This window comes from Dendropsophus ebraccatus, chromosome 4, assembly GCF_027789765.1.
Source record: "Dendropsophus ebraccatus isolate aDenEbr1 chromosome 4, aDenEbr1.pat, whole genome shotgun sequence".
NCBI lineage: Eukaryota > Metazoa > Chordata > Amphibia > Anura > Hylidae > Dendropsophus > Dendropsophus ebraccatus.
In genome coordinates, this window is record NC_091457.1 from 76,103,918 (window position 1) to 76,121,461 (window position 17,544).

A 17,544-nucleotide genomic window follows, 5' to 3' on the forward strand; every position below is an offset into this window, starting at 1 on the left:
AGGGCAAAAATAATTATTGTTTTTATGGCAATGACTGAAATTGCCTTTAAAGAATTTAATATTCTAGCTACACCAGTAATATGTTAAAACTCAAAATTTTTGTACCCTCTATATATCGTAATCCTGCAAGGATTAAACCAGAAGTGCCCTTAATTAGGATGCTCCTCTCAGCAAACACTTGCAGGTCATAAAACATTATTTAAGTCTCTGTTGGGAATATTACATGGAACTTTCCTTTATGTGGGACATACGCAACCCCGGTGGCATCTTCCAGCCACTCACCATGACAGCCAGGTCAAACATTTGCTGACATAGGCGCCTCTAGAGAACACAGATTCCCAGTACAAGATCACAAAGGAAATCCTCTACCTGTCAACAAGATAGAACAAGAGGGAATAAGGGAGAACTGAATCCTACATATCTTCATGACTAGTTAGAAAAGCTTAAAGGGCACCTGCTGCTGTGCTTAACTAACTGTGCTGAAACAATCTGCACAAAGATCCAATGAATAGCTTGAATAGAGTAAGGCTGCCTTCCCATTGGCTGTATGAGTTTCCACATTAACATTTGTTGAGGTTAATGGAGGACATGTATAAAACAAAGGCTACGTGCACACTGAGCAAAAGTGGTGGAATTCCGCAGCAAAGAATGTCGCAAGCCTCCCTGTCATAATGACAGTCTATTGGAGGCTCGTGCGCCTCCTCTCTCCGCACTGAAGAATGAACATGTTCATTTTTCAGCGTGGAGAGAGGAGACGCGCAAGCCTCCTGTAGACTGTCATTATGACAGGGAGTCTGGCGGCATTCCGCGACAGAATTCCACTGCTTTTGCTCTGTATGTACGTAGCCAGAGACCGAGGCTTCTCCTCTTTGTAAATCCATCCTTGGAAAACTTAAACAAAGCCTAAATGCCTCCAAAATTAGCATAATGGTTTATGTTCATAAAGAAGCCATGACAGTTATTGCTGGTATGTTCTTGAAGTGTGGTGCTATGGGCAAGTCTACTTTTGGGGCAATACAGGCAGGATTATAGTCAGGGGTCCACACAGTTGTATCAGCAGCCACTTCACTCCCACCAGTCTATACCAGGAACTTATATATTCTTCTGGCTTGCTCTCTAGGGACATAAGGGTGTATAAAGATTGGCTGATCCCTCTTTCTTTTTCTTATTCTGCATAATGACCATGCTACTCTCTGTATGTAGCTAATAAGGTACTGGGCAAAAGTTTTAGGAGGAAGCATAGGACTTCAGAGGGTAAATGTTACCTATATGGTGCCTAGTTATACCATGTCTGGTTGCTCTAGTACTTTGGTGCCGATGAACGTCAGGATTAACCCTTCCACGTCACAGGAGACATTCTAATATCAGTGGTGATAGTAGCTAAACAAGAGGTTGCCTTATGTTCAGACTAGGCACATGGATTGCTCTAGAAATCTCTTACTGATGGATGAACACCCCCTCCCCTCTCTTCCCAAGACCTGCCTGTCCTGTCCCCGGGGCCCTGAGCACAGGTGTACAGTGCACTCACTTCATTTATTATAATTGCCCCTTTGGTGCGCGACTGGAGCTTCCGGTGTGGGGAGCAGCTGCATATCAAGACACCGAGGTCACATTCCTGATGCTGAAGAGACCTGTGGGACCCTAGGTCTGGTTGTGTGTCATTTGCCTTAGACTGTCTGTATAATGGTACAGGAAAACAAAGCATGTATTCACCCATCTGTCACGGCTTATTATAGACTAATTGCTTTTCTCTATAATATGGGTATCATAATAACAATACGAAGACAAGAAAGCTACAAGAACTACTTTTGTACAAAACATATTTCTAAGTTCACATCTGGGTAGTAGTGCCATTCTTGCCATCAAAAAGACTGGAACCCCAATGGAAACCTGATGGCACCATTATAGGGCATCTGTCAGGCACCTGTTTGAAAACAAATTTATCATAGATATCATGACTCCATTATGACTGTTAGCCATGATGCCAGTGTGAGCAAAGCTTAACGCTAGTAACAATAATCGGGTCACAGCTTATATATACCATGTTTCCCCAAAAATAAGGCATCCTCCTAAAATAAGACACCCCAATTAGTCTACCAAGTAGCCCAAGGTACAGCATCCCCCCCGAGAATAAGGCACCCCCACCCGGAAAGGAAGGCATCCACCGAAAGTAAGGCCATCCACCACCACCTGCCGCTGCTCACCCTCTCCCTCCACAAGATTGTCCTGTGCCGCTCACATCCTTCCCTCCCGATGCTGGTCACATCCCTACACCTGCTGCTCACATTAATCCCAGTGCCACTCACCTCTCTTCCTCCCTCCCGGTGCTGCCCACCAATCTTCCTCCCTTCCGGTGCCGCTTACCAATCTTTCTCCCTCCCCGTGTCGCTCACCAATCTCCCTTTCTCCCATTGCTGCTCACTGATCTCGCTTCCTCCCGGTGCCGCTCACCAATCTCTCTCCCTCTCTCCTCGTGCCACTCAACAATCTCCCTTTCTCCCGTTGCCGCTCACCAATCTCACTTCCTCCCGGTGACGCTCACCAATCTCACTTCCTCCCGATGACACTCATCAAGCTCCCTCCTGGGCCTGTCTGGAAAATAAGACAGACTGTCTCTTCTTGTAGGCAAATTAATGTAAGGCACTGTCTTATTTTCGAGGAAACACGGTATATAAAAGCTAAACTGCAGCCTACCAATGCTGTAAAATAAACTGCAGCATACTCACCTTACCTGTGTTTACTGCTCATGACATTTAAAACCCTCATGTTTGGAACGTCATCAGGTTCCCAACATGCATGGAGTGCAATATCAGGGTAAGTAAACGCAGACACCAAGGCGGAAAAGAGTGCTAATGCTGAACTGGGCAGGGTGAGTATGCTGCAATTTCTCATTTTTCCCAGCCCTAGCAGGCTGTGGAATGTAAATGGATGAGGAAAATATCTTCTCTGAAATTGTACTTGAAATACTCATTCTGTTCCATGCTGAAATGAAGCAGAATTAAAGGGGTCATTGACTCCTACGAGTGTATGCTAGCGGATTTTCCCTCATAAATTGACATGTAATTTCTTCAGGCAGAATTCGGATCTGCGTAGGAAATTTTCAGGCCGCTATGTGCCTTAAAATCAGATTTAATTCTGGCTGAATTTTCTCAGTGTGCCCACAAGAATGCTTGGTAAATCTCAGTGAATAGTAGATCAAGCCAGTCTGCCTCCTGTGTACTTTCTATAAAGCCTGCTAGAGAATATCAGACATGATGTGATATGAAGGCAATTGAAGAAGGCATATCTTCTTCTCTGGTTCATAGCAGAGCCAGCACTTCACTGGTAATATCCCGTTCTCAGGATGAGTGCTCAGGCCCCCAATGATCATACAACATAGTCATTCATGAGAAAAATGTCTGCAGTGTGGAAACCCCTTATGTTATTCCCATGTGCTTACAAGGAATGCAGAAAACATAGACTGCAGTACTATGTACAGGCCACTCCAAGTCCAGTAATGTACAGGGGAAAATAGTCTCAATGAGAGCCCTAGAGATAATTTGCTTCACTATGCTACAAAGATTTATCTCTGGAGAACGCCGCTTTCTCCCTTCAGCATTTTACCATTCACCTAGTAGTCCTCGTCAGACGTCTATAGACACGTCAACTAAACCATGTGATTAAATGGGCTCTATGTGCAATTTGTTACAGGGCAGTTTCTAGGTCATTTTAGCTACAGGGCGAATGTGAAAAAAAGCGCCCCCCCCCCCCCCCCCCCCAAAAAAAAAAAAAAAAAAAAAAAAAGGTTCGGATACATGTACATTTTTTAAACGTCCCTATTTCCAAATAATACAATTTAGCAAATAATACTCTGAAAGGCAAATAATGTGCCAATAAGATAAATTATAAATAAAATAAATACTGACACACAGGCTCCAAACAGGAATACAGGAGCACACAGGCTCCATACAGGAACAATACAGGAGCACTTAGGCTTCGAACAGCAGCAATACAGGAGCACACAGGCTTCAAACAGTAGTAATTCAGGAGCACACAAGGGTCTATATACTACTTGGGGAGCGCACAGGGGTCTATATACTACTAGGGGAGTGACAGGGGGTCTATATACTACTGGGGGAGTAACAGGGGGGCTATATACTACCGGGGGAGTAACAGGGGGACTATATACTACTGGGGGAGCGCACAGATGTCTATATACTACTGGGAGAGTAACAGGGGGTCTATATACTACTGGGGGAGTAACAGGGGGGCTATATACTACCGGGGGAGTAACAGGGGGACTATATACTACTGGGGGAGCGCACAGGGGTCTATATACTACTGGGGGAGTAACAGGGGTCTATATACTACTGAGGGAGTAACGGGGCTATATACTACTGAGGGAGTAACAGGGGGTCTATATACTACTGGGAGAGTAACAGGGGGGCTATATACTACTTGGGAAGCGCAACACGTTTACTATTGATGTTCAGCTCAGACCTTTACCTGACAATAGACCCCAGTAAGTGGCTCCTCACTAAGTTGTTGAATACCCCTGCCATAGATTGTGAACTACAACTCCTAGCATGCCCTGACAGCTATATACCTTCAGTAACTGCTGGGAGTTATAGATCTCCCTACAACATCCTTTTTTATTTTCACTTAATTGGGAGAACTACAACTCCCAGCAGTTCCTAAAGGTTTCTAGCTGCTAGGGCATGAAGGGAGTTGTAGTTCCCAATCTATGGGTAGGGTGTTACATAGTTCTGGAAAATTCATTTACATGATTAAAAAATGTAACACCCAACCCCATAGATTGGGAACTGCAACTCCTAGCATGCCCTGACAGCTATATACCTTCAGTAACTGCTGGGAGTTATAGTTCTCCCTACAAAATACATCTATTTTTATTTTGTTGGGAGAACTACCACTCCCAGCAGTTCCTGAAGGTTTATAAATGACAGTGTCAGGGCATGCTGGGAGGTGTAGTTCACAATTTTTCATTATAATCTATTTTTTTTTAATTCTAAGGGGACCAGCTTCCACACTTAAAGCTTACGTTACAGTTTTCTTCATTTATACTTATTTTTACTACCTGCTGCTGCTCCTGTGCAGCCTTTCTCTGCTCCTCACTACAGGCCAGGTGGGAATCTGCAAATGGCGGCCAAGAACAAGATCAGGGGCGGGGGCGGCGCTGGAGAGAAGAGGGGGGCCCTGGGAACGTGAGGGCGGCGTCTGAGTAGTAAGGGCAGCGCTAGGGATGTGAGCCGGGAACCGTGGAGGTGACGTAGGCACGTCACAGTGGGCGGGGGATGTAGCCAGGCATAGAGGGGCCGGGACCGGCCCAGGAGGCCAGCAACTTCACCTCACAGCACCCTCCGCGGCACACCTGATCGCCACAACCCCCCCCCCCCATTAGTGCTTTCGGCTGAGGGCGGCGATCACATGTGCCGTGGGGTGGCGCTGCGGCAATCAGGTGTCCCGGGAGGGGCGGATATCACATGTGCCGGGGGGCGGCGCTGCGGCGACAGGTGTGCCGGGTCGTCGGCGATCACAAGTTCCTGAGGGCGACGCTGCGCCGATCAGGTGTCCCAGGAGGGGCAGCGATCAGATGTGCCGGGGGGCGGTGATCAGATGTCAGTGCGGGTTACTGCGCCCTCCTCCCTGTCAGCGCCCCGGGCGGCCGCCCGGCGCGCACGGTGGTAGAAACGGCCCTGATTTGTTACTGTCAAATTGAACAGAAACTGAATAAAACTACTAATTTCCCATTCGGAGGTTCTAATAACTAAGGGCCCTATTACACCAAACAATTATCAGCTGAACTTGGCCGATTACTGGACAATAATTGTTTGGTGTATTAGGTGATATTAAAAGGCAACAATCAGCCAACATGCACAAAGCGATAACAATAGCGCCATGTAATAGGTGCGGTGGCAGTCGATCACTCTCCATATGGGGGGCTGAACTACTATTTGGTGCTTCAGAGGGGCCTAAAAGGGGTTATCCAGCTCTATAAAAGGTTTCCTGCAGCTCTGTCCTGGACGTTTCTGGGTCTGAGTGGGGACCTGGGGCGAGGCCTGCTCTGCCAGTCAGCGACCAAGGCGGGAGCAGGGGAGGTGAGAGCATGTTACTTCTCTCATCCTCCCCCTCCCCAGCACTTCGCCAAAAATCACCCCAGCCCAGAGTTGTCCTTTAGGGTGTGTTTCACACGTAACGGATCCGCAGCAAGATTTCTCACTGCAGATCCCTGCCCTGTACACTCAGGGCCGTTTTAATACATTGGTGGGCCCAGTGCACAGCCCTCAAGAGTGGGCCCCCCCTTCCCTTTCGGCACATTGTATAATGTACTGAATTTGCCCCCACACTGTATCAAGAGCCCCAATACATACAGTAGTTACCTTATAACACTATTTCCACCATACAGTGATTATATATTACATAAAAACTGCACTAAACAAAACAGAAAGTTATCACCAATGATACCATTACATAATACCGCCACATCATGACCCCTAACACTACAATCCTATAACAGAGTGCAGTTACATCCAGTGACTCACCGGGGGCGTCTTCTCCAATCAGAGTCTGTCACCTTTTCTTTTTCTCTCCATCCAGCCTGGGCCACCTTGAAGTCTTCCCCTGGCTGTGAATCTTCTCTCCAGAATCTGCCAGACAAATATTTTAGGCTCCAACACATACAGTAGTTAGGTCCCTTGTACCCCTACATAGTAATACCCCTCTGTGCCTCCATAGTTTTAAGGTGTCCCTGTAGTATATAGCCCCTCATGTGCTCCTCCAGTTATATACAGCCCTCCTGTGCGCTCCCCCATTAGTATATAGCCCCCCTGTGCACTCTCCCCAGTAGTATATAGCCCCCCCTGTGCTCTCCCACAATAGTATATAGCTCCCCTGTGCTCCCCCATAGTATATAGCCCCCTGTGCTCCCCCATAGTATATAGCCCCCTGTGCTCCCCCATAGTATATAGCTCCCCTGTGTTCCCCAGTAGTATATAGCCCCCTGTGCTCCCCAGTAGTATATAGCTCCCCTGTGCTCCCCAGTAATATATAGCTCCCCTGTGCTCCCCCATAGTATATAGCTTCCCTGTGCTCCCCATAGTATATAGACCCCTGTGCTCCCCAGTAGTATATAGTCCCCTGTGCTCCCAAGTAGTATATAGCTCCCCTGTGCTCCCCCATAGTATATAGCTCCCCTGTGCTCCCCATAGTATATAGACCCCCTGTGCTCCCCAATAGTATATAGACCCCTGTGCTCCCCAGTAGTATATAGACCCCTGTGCTCCCCAGTAGTATATAGCTCCCCTGTGCTCCCCAATAGTATATAGCCCCCTGTCCTCCCCCATAGTATATAGCCCCCTGTGCTCCCCCATAGTATATAGCTTCCCTGTGCTCCCCATAGTATATAGACCCCTGTGCTCCCCAGTAGTATATAGCCCCCTGTGCTCCCCAGTAGTATATAGCTCCCCTGTGCTCCCCAGTAGTATATAGCTCCCCTGTGCTCCCCCATAGTATATAGCTTCCCTGTGCTCCCCATAGTATATAGACCCCTGTGCTCCCCAGTAGTATATAGTCCCCTGTGCTCCCCCGTAGTATATAGCTCCCCTGTGCTCCCCCATAGTATATAGCCCCCTGTGCTCCCCCATAGTATATAGCCCCCTGTGCTCCCCAGTAGTATATAGCCCCCTGTGCTCCCCAGTAGTATATAGCTCCCCTGTGCTCCCCAGTAGTATATATCTCCCCTGTGCTCCCCCATAGTATATAGCTTCCCTGTGCTCCCCATAGTATATAGACCCCTGTGCTCCCCAGTAGTATATAGTCCCATATGCTCCCCCATAGTATATAGCCCCCTGTGCTCCCCAATAGTATATAGCTCCTCCTCCCATATAACATTGAAAAAAAACAAACACTGTTACTCACCTGGGTCCACGCGTTCCTCTTCTCTTCCCTCCTGTGGCCGCACTTCCTCCGGTCACAAGAGGCTGCACTCCCCTTACCCTCGCGCCGACGCTCCAGTGACGTCGGGCGCTAGAGGGAGAGTGCGGCCTCTTGTGACCGCAGGAAGTGCGGCCACAAGAGTGACTGACAGGGAGGGAGCCAATGGCTCTCTCTGTCAGTATCCCTGCTGCTGCAGCGCTGAAGCGCCGCAGCAGCAGCGGACGGGGGCAGCGGCGGACGGGGGGGGCCCTGCAGGGGGCGCCATGGAGGGGTAAGTAGATTACCCATCCATGGCGCTCCCCCCTGACAGGCTAGTGGCCGGAGCCATGTGCGACCGCATTGGTCGCACATAGCAACGGCCGGCCTGCTCGGGGGGGCCCCTTTAACCAGCGGGCCCGGTGCACGTGCACCATGTGCCCTCTGGTTAAAGCGGCCCTGTGTACACTGTATGGGCAGACAAACTCGCAGAGTGATGGACATCCCACTGTATGTCCGCAGTCCACCCCCCCACCGCCGGAGCGTATAAATCACCTCCTCCACTCTCCGGCTTGCTTCGGGTTCTGCTCAGCCAATCAGTTCGCTGTGGCGGGGCAGTGCACTGATTGGCTGAGCGCGATGTGTCGGGAGCCCCGAAGCAAGCCGGAGCGTGGAGAAGGTGATGTATACACTCCGGTGGCGGGGGGTTAACAGGGCGGGCTGCGGACATACAGTGGTATTTCCATCCCTCTGCGAGTCTGTCTGCCCATACAGTGTACAGGGCAGGGATCTGCAGCGAGAAATATGCTGTAGATCCCTTACGTGTGAACGCACCCTTAAGCTCCATTCTCTTCAATAGAACAGTTATAAAACACCACCCAAACTGGAGACAAAAGTGGTTCTGTCTGTTTTTGGAGAACTGGATAACCTCTTTAAACCGTCCACACAGGGTAAAATCAGCGGAATTCCGCTGCGGAGAATCACGCCTGCCGTCTGTTTCAATGGGACGGCTCTCCCCTCATAGAATTGACATGCTGCCGATTTTACTCTATGTGAACTGGCCTAAAACTAAATGGGGGCACATCCGGGACCTACTTACTATATATTCTGGAGCAAGAAATCTAAAATGTCTGTCTGACAGATCCTGAAGAGAAGAGCAGTGGCTTGGGCCAGATAAACAAGAAGAATTTGAAGGGCTCCAATCAGAGAAGATGTCACCTGTGAGTCACTGGATATGGCTAAGTTTGCACACGGTAAAATAAAAGCTAAATACAGTGAAACCTCTATGAGCTGACCACCACAAATAATTGTCCAGGGCTCCGAACATATAAATAAATTTATTTCAATTTGGGAACCCTGGCACACATCGCCTTAGGGTCCTATTACACTGAGTAATTTTTAACGATTAACGACTGCAAACGATCCTTAACCTGAAATTGTTCACCACAGAACGATAATTGTTAGTTACGATAGTTACTATGATCGTTTATTCCTTCTGATCCCAGCAAAACAATGAACAATGTGCTATTACACTGAACGATTAGTGAAAAAATGCGGTACTTGAACGAACGAACGAACGTGGGATTACAGCTAACAATTAACGATAACTTTAGGTTCAGATCTAAATCAACTATCAACGACATACGAACAATTTTTCGATCGTTGCCTGCAATTACACAGAACGATTATCGTTTAAACTCGAACGATTTTTCACACGATAATGTCCCGTGTAATAGGGCCCTTACTTTAATGTCTGAGGCCTACCTATCCTCTACCACGAATTAGGCTTTTACGTTTCTTGTACACAAATTCTCACTATATAAATATCACTATATAGCACCATTATATTTGGTTAACCAATATATTTCTACAGGATTGTTGGACTTAGGTGGGACTTCTAACACTGTTACATGTTAAACTGTTTCTTTTGTTTGATGCCAGGTAAAGGTATTCTGCTGGATGACGCCATTTTCGCTCATGACTGTGTAATAACATCTAAAACATGCACTTTTGTTTTTCTTTTATTTGTTTTGATGAGCAGAGAATTGTACTGTTGTAAAAATTTCTTGAAAACTCCTAATAAAAACTATTGAAAGAGAATGGAGGAGATTTATCAAACTGTTGTAAAGTAGAATTTTCTTAGTTGCCCCTAGCAACCAATCAGATTCCACTTTTCATTCCTCAGGGTCTTTGAAAAATGACCTTCTTCAAAGAGAGGAATTGTCCATAGGAAATAATGGTTACAAAATCGGTCACAGAAAAAGAAAAAAATCTGCCTGGAAGGGGGGAGGTCTTCTAAAAGAAGTTGGCTACTTGGGAGGTTTCACTGTACAACCGCAATTTTGAGTATAAATAAATCTGTGTGAACAGATTAAAAAAAGTGGCCATAGTTTGCAAAAGCAGTTTGTAAATAATGTGGATGTTTATTATTTGGATGGTTGTAATCAAATATGGCTGATATTCTTTACAGTTTGTTCTTTGCTGGCCAATTTCCTATTGACATCAATAGAGTACATTATTATGTTGACAATATGGCGTATTGTGACCTCAAAATTATGTATTTTTATTTTATGGTGTCTGAACACAACCTATTTCTACGCGTCAGATTATTTATAACAAAAAAAGTATTGCTAAAAAATGTTTTGCCAGTTGCAGCTTATAAAGATCATTTTGAATGATGCCATGTTTACAGTCCATGTTCTCAAACACAAATGTAGAAACACAACCTTAAAGGGAACCTGTCACTGGGGACGCGGGCAAAGAGCCCGCCCGACCCCCCAGTGCAGCCCCCGGATACTTACCCTTTCCGACGAGTCCCGTTCCTGGAGCCGGTCCCGGGACCAAGATATCAGAGCCCGAATCTGTACGCCGCTGAGATAAGTCCGACGCCCATAGAGAAGGAATGGAGCAGTCATTCTCTATGGACATTGGACTCACCTCAGCGGCACGTGCGCACTGCTTCGGGTGCTGATATCTTCGTCCCAGGGCCGGCTCCAGGAACGGGACTTGTTGGAAAGGGTAAGTATCCAGGGGCTGCACCGGGGGTAGGTCGGGCGGGCTCTGTGCCCGCGTCCACGGTGACAGGTTCCCTTTAAAAGGGTTATCCAGCGCTACAAAAACATGGCCACTTTCTTCCAGAGACAGCACCACTCAGTTTGGGTGAGATTTTGCAACTGAAGTGAATGGAGTTTAAAGGAGTTATCCATGGCCACTTTCTCCCTACTGTTGTCTCCAGTTTGGGTGGGGTTTTGAAACTCAGTTCCATTGAAGTAAATGGAGATTAATTGCAAACTGCACCTGAACTGGAGACAACAGTAGGGGGAAAAGTGGCCATGTTTTTGTAGCGCTGGATAACCCCTTTAATTGCAAACCCCACCTGAACTGGAGACAAGATTGGTGCTGTCTCTAGAAGAAAGTGGCCATGTTTTTGTAGTGTTGGATAACCCCTTTAAGTTACACCTCTGCATTTATCGGTCTGATAAATTAATTGCGAATTAACTTGACATGCTTTATTCTTGGCATGTATATGAATCTGTAGTTCCTATTCAGTTCTTTACAAAACTTTATTCAGCTATGCAGAGTGTAAGCTGTTCATGAATAAGTAATAATACTGCAATGGAAAAGACACTCACCTTTCTACTAGAAGACTCCTTAGAGGGAAAATGCATCATTATTATTCATAGCAGCAGGCCACCGGGGAGGACCTGTTTGGGAGTGTGCCATTCTTACAATATTCCCCTATTGCTATGAGGTCCTATGCAGCCTTTACTGACACAGTTTACTGTATTTCCTGCTAGCACTAGAGGTGTATTAACTGATGCATTAAACATGTTCTTTGTTTCTGCAAGACATCAGTATCTTATAGTTGGACATTTGTAACAGTAGGCCCTGAAATATTAGTTGGTTACAGATCCCTATCGTAAGTTGAAAAAAGGAAAATTATGTATCTCGAGACCAGAAATTAGAGGATTAAAGTAAGCAAATAACTAACACAGCTAAATCCAGTGAAAAGAGCTGCTGGAAGCTGTATATGAGTTTATACACTCACCGGCCACTTTATTAGGTACACCATGCTAGTAACGGGTTGGACCCCCTTTTGCCTTCAGAACTGCCTCAATTCTTCGTGGCATAGATTCAATAAGGTGCTGTAAGTATTCCTCTGAGATTTTGGTCCATATTGACATGATGGCATCACACAGTTGCCGCAGATTTGTCGGCTGCACATCCATAATGCCAATCTCCCATTCCACCACATCCCAAAGATGCTCTATTGGATTGAGATCTGGTGACTGTGGAGGCCATTTGAGTACAGTGAACTCATTGTCATGTTCAAGAAACCAGTCTGAGAAGATTCTAGCTTTATGACATGGCGCATTATCCTGCTGAAAGTAGCCATCAGATGTTGGGTACATTGTGGTCATAAAGTGATGGACATGGTCAGCAACAATACTCAGGTAGGCTGTGGCGTTGCAACAATGCTCAATTGGTACCAAGGGGCCCAAAGAGTGCCAAGAAAATATTCCCCATGACACCACCACCAGCCTGAACCGTTAATACAAGGCAGGATGGATCCATGCTTTCATGTTGTTGACGCCAAATTCTGACCCTACCATCCGAATGTCGTAGCAGAAATCGAGACTCATCAGACCAGGCAACGTTTTTCCAATCTTCTACTGTCCAATTGCGATGAGCTTGTGCAAATTGTAGCCTGTTTCCTGTTCTTAGCTGAAAGGAGTGGCACCCAATGTGGTCTTCTGCTGCTGTAGCCCATCTGCCTCAAAGTTCGACGTACTGTGCGTTCAGAGATGCTCTTCTGCCTACCTTGGTTGTAACGGTTGGCTATTTGAGTCACTGTTGCTTTTCTATCAGCTCAAACCAGTCTGCCCATTCTCCTCTTACCTCTGGCATCAACAAGGCATTTCCGCCCACAGAACTGCCGCTCGCTGGATGTTTTTTCTTTTTCAGACCATTCTCTGTAAACCCTAGAGATGGTTGTGCGTGAAAATCCCAGTAGATCAGCAGTTTCTGAAATACTCAGACCAGTTCTTCTGGCACCAACAACCATGCCACATTCAAAGGCACTCAAATCACCTTTCTTCCCCATACTGATGCTCGGTTTGAACTGCAGGAGATTGTCTTGACCATGTCTACATGCCTAAATGCCCTGAGTTGCCGCCATGTGATTGGCTGATTAGAAATTAAGTGGTAACGTGCAGTTGGACAGGTGAGTGTATTTTAAAGAGGATGTACCATCGGGTCCATCCTCTTTAATCTGACCCAGGGATAGATCGGTGCCGCGGCCCGGGACCCGTAGATAGAACGGCGCAGTACACGGGAACTGGGCCGCGGTTAAAAAAAATGGACCGCGGCACCGGCTTCCCCGTGATAGCACCGATCTATCCCTGGGTCAGATTAAAGAGGATGTACCTGATGGTACATTCTCTTTAAAGACAATGTAGTGGGGGGGGGAAATAAAGCCATCTTTACCTGATGTCCAAATGGGCAGCTCATCCTATCACCGGTAAAGAATAGATCACAACATGCACGCTACTGTAGAGAGGCGCTACTAACAGACAATAGGTGCACTAGTGTAATACAGGGGGTTATACCAGTCGAATCTGCTTTGTTGGATCTTCCAACCATTTTATAAAATTTCCCAAGCTTTGTGGTCCACAGCATCAGGCATTATTATATTGGGCACATTGAATGTCTCACATGAGAACACTAGTCTGGAGTAAAAGAGGCAGAATTCCACGACTGAACTCTCTGCCGCGGAATCCCGCCAGCCTCCGTGTCATAAATGCTGTCTATGGGAAGGCTCACTTGCCTCCTCTCTCCAATTGACATGTCAATTCTTTGAGCGGAGGTGCGCGAGCCTTCCCACAGACAACCTGTATGACACGGAGGCTGGCGGAATTCCGCCTTTTTACTCCGTGTGAACTGGCCCTTAGATAGGCATAGGTTCTCTCTTGTGGGTGTACAGATGCTGTCATTATTATAAAGGCACCGGCTATTTACTGTGGGCACACCGTTGCTATTATTATTATTATGGAGGTAATGACTCTCTTAAGGGAGCACTGTTGCTGTCATTATTATGGAGATTACTCTCTCTTTTGAGTGCTGTTACTGTTATTATTAAGGCACTTTGCATTGGTCTTACTCAAAAAAGGTTAAAGTGGCACTGTTGTTATAAAAAAAAAAACAACAGCTTTTGACAAGTCAAAAAGACATCCAAAAAAGAAGTGATCTGGCAGCATCCGGTGTAGTGGTTCGATTGGCCCTGGTACCCCATATATACCCTGCCTGCTCACATGTAACATAGGCTTGATAAAGACCCATAGGGGTCGAAACATTGCCATTGTGTATGTCGCTTGAATAAACTCCACTTTATTTCTGACTACTGGATGCTGCCTGATCACTTCTGTTTTGGATGTCAATGGTCTCCTATTGGGATTGGAGACCCCCAGGCATGCGTCCCACATCTACTATGTTAAAGGCTCTACATTCACACTATTGTATCTGGTGCTGTTGGACTCAGTACGGGTCTAAGCGTTCAGTCCCTGACCGATCGTGAGAACAAGCACTCTGTCAGTAGAAAGTCTGATTCATCACATAACTCGTTCACATGGCTTGTTCTCACAATCGGTCAGAGCCTGAACACTCAGACATGGACGGATCAAAATTTTTGCAATGTCTCTCTGACATGTCAAAAGTTTTTTTTTTTTTTTTTTTAATAAGGACAGTAACACTTAAAGGAGAAGTCCGGCCAAAATTAATTTTTGATATGTTGTTACTTATGAAAAGTTATACAAATTTCTAATGTACATTAATTATGGGAAATGCACATATATTTCCCTTAATTTAGTAGATCAGGAAGTGTTAGAATTCTCTCTGAAGAAGTGACGTCACGACCCAGGGTGTAATTCCTATGGAGTGTCCAGCAGGGGGCGCTCTCTATATAGAAGTCTATGGGACTTTATTGTTTCTATGGGTTTCTATGTAATGTAATGTTATGTACAGTGTGCTTTATTGAATGAATACATCTATGGAATACTTTGGGGAGCAAGTGTCCTTGCTCCCCAAAGTATTGCATAAATGTATTAATTCAATACATTCGGATATCAGGCTACGTTCACACAGAGCAAAAGGAGCGGATTACGCAAGGAAATATTTCCGCCTGAAATCAACTGACGCTGAATTCCGAGCAGAATGTAAGCAGAATCCCTGCGTATTCTGCTAGGAAAGTGTTCAGCTCGTAATCAGCTCTTGACAAATTCAGCACGGAATACTCGAGGAATCCGCGCTGAATCCGCATGCATTCAGCGCTGAAATTCAGCGAGTATTTGGTGAGTAAACTAGACTATACCAGAACATATACTAGAATCCTCCTCACCCCCCCCTTTTCCCCATTTCCGCGCTGATTCAGCGAGTAATTTCCGCTTGTATTACGCTTGTATTCCGCGCTGAAACAGAAAATCAGAGCCCCATTGATTTGTATAGGCTTCCGCTAGCGGAAGAATGAACATGTTCATTCTTCTGGCGGAAAGCGGATTAGTTCAGTGCGGAAATTCCACTGTGTGAACTGCAGAGCAGAATTTCCATTCAACACAATGGAAATTAGCTCTGCACCTATTTTAACGGCTGAAATTTCAGCGCTGATTCAGCGCAGAAATTTAGCTGCTTTTGCTCAGTGGGAACGAGCCCTCACAGTAAGCCCGCCGATCCGCCGCATGCCGATCCGCCGCATTCCTGCCGATCCGGACCATATACATTGAACTACAGCTCCCATCATCTGCTTATAGTATGAACAGGTGATGGGAGCTGCAGCTGGGTAATGGATATGACATGCCGCCGGGCGCAGGGGGGAGCCGCTCAGTACACAGCAGCTCTCCCCCCTCCTCCTCCTCCTTCCGGGATAACTTCCGCCTATAGCACTGCTGAGTCCCTGCCTGGCCGCCGCTCTCCGCTCTCATATACCGGCTCCCGGCATCAGCGCGGACACCAGGATGCATCGGGAGCCGGTATATATGGGGGGAGAGTGGAGAGCGGCGGCCAGGCAGGGACTCAGCAGTGCTATAGGCGGAAGTTATCCCGGAAGGAGGAGGAGGAGGGGGGAGAGCTGCTGTGTACTGAGCGGCTCCCCCCTGCGCCCGGCGGCATGTCATATCCATTACCCAGCTACAGCTCCCATCACCTGTTCATACTATAAGCAGATGATGGGAGCTGTAGTTCAATGTATATGGTCCGGATCGGCGGGAATGCAGCGGATCGGCGTGTGGCGGATCGGCGGAAATGCGGCGGATCGGCGGGCTTACTGTGATATCCGAATGTATTGAATGAATACATTTATGCAATACTTTGGGGAGCAGGGACACTTGCTCCCCAAAGTATTCCATAGATGTATTCATTCAATAAAGCACACTGTACATAACATTGCATTACATTAGATAGAAACCCATAGAAACAATAAAGTCCCATAGACTTCTATATAGAGAGCGCCCCCTGCTGGACACTCCATAGGAATTACACCCTGGGTCGTGACGTCACTTCTTCAGAGAGAATTCTAACACTTCCTGATCTACTAAATTAAGGGAAATAGCAGTATATGTGCATTTCCCATAATTAATGTACATTAGAAATTTGTATAACTTTTCATAAGTAACAACATATCAAAAATTAATTTTGGCCGGACTTCTCCTTTAAAATGAAAAATCTGTCACATCTAGATTTATGTATGATGTCAGAAGGTTGGAGGGGAAGATCATTCACACTGACAATAGGGAAATGAGAACATGGTGGCCTTCTTTTAGGTTAAAGGAGTACTTTCCTTTTTAAATTTACTTAGGAGAGAATTTTTTTTTTACTAATACACGCTTCAATAAAATTATTTTACTTTTACATGTAACTATTTTTTTAAATGTATAGTTTTTTTTTGTTGTTTTTTTACATTTTTATATATAACTTTCAATTGACTGGTAGCAGTAAGTAGCGACACAGCTCCGGCTGCTGCCAACAACATTTGTGTTGGGAACTGCAGGGCTATCTAAACCCTGCAGTTCCCCGATGCACAGTGCTATGCAAAGTAGGATCCCATGTAATGTATATTCTTATATACTGTACCCAGTTGGGGAGACTGCCCAACATAATCGCTGTATCTGACAGACTCTGCACAAAGAGCAGTGATTGCTATTTCTGCTCACTGTGCAAGAAGCAGTAGCAGATGCTAGGCTGCCCAGGCACTGTTTATAAGACTATAAAGTACAAGGGGGGGGGGGCATATTTCTGTGCAGCAGAGCAAGGGATGTGAAATTGCAGGGCTTAGACAGCCCTGCAGTTCCTGACACAAACAGTGGCAGCAGATTAATAAGACTCCGAAGGCAGCATGGCTATGCTATGGGAGCACAAACAGTGGCAGCAGAGAGGGCCGTATTGCCTTTTACTGCTGTCAATAAACATACGTCTATATGTACATAAAAAATATATTTATACACATTATAATAAAGTTATATGACAAAGTAGTATAACTTTATTAAAACATTGCATTAGGAACAAAAAAGAAATTCTCTGGAGCACCTCCAAATCACATGTGTGGCCTTACATGGTGCGGATACATCAGAAAAAGGCCAACACTGTATG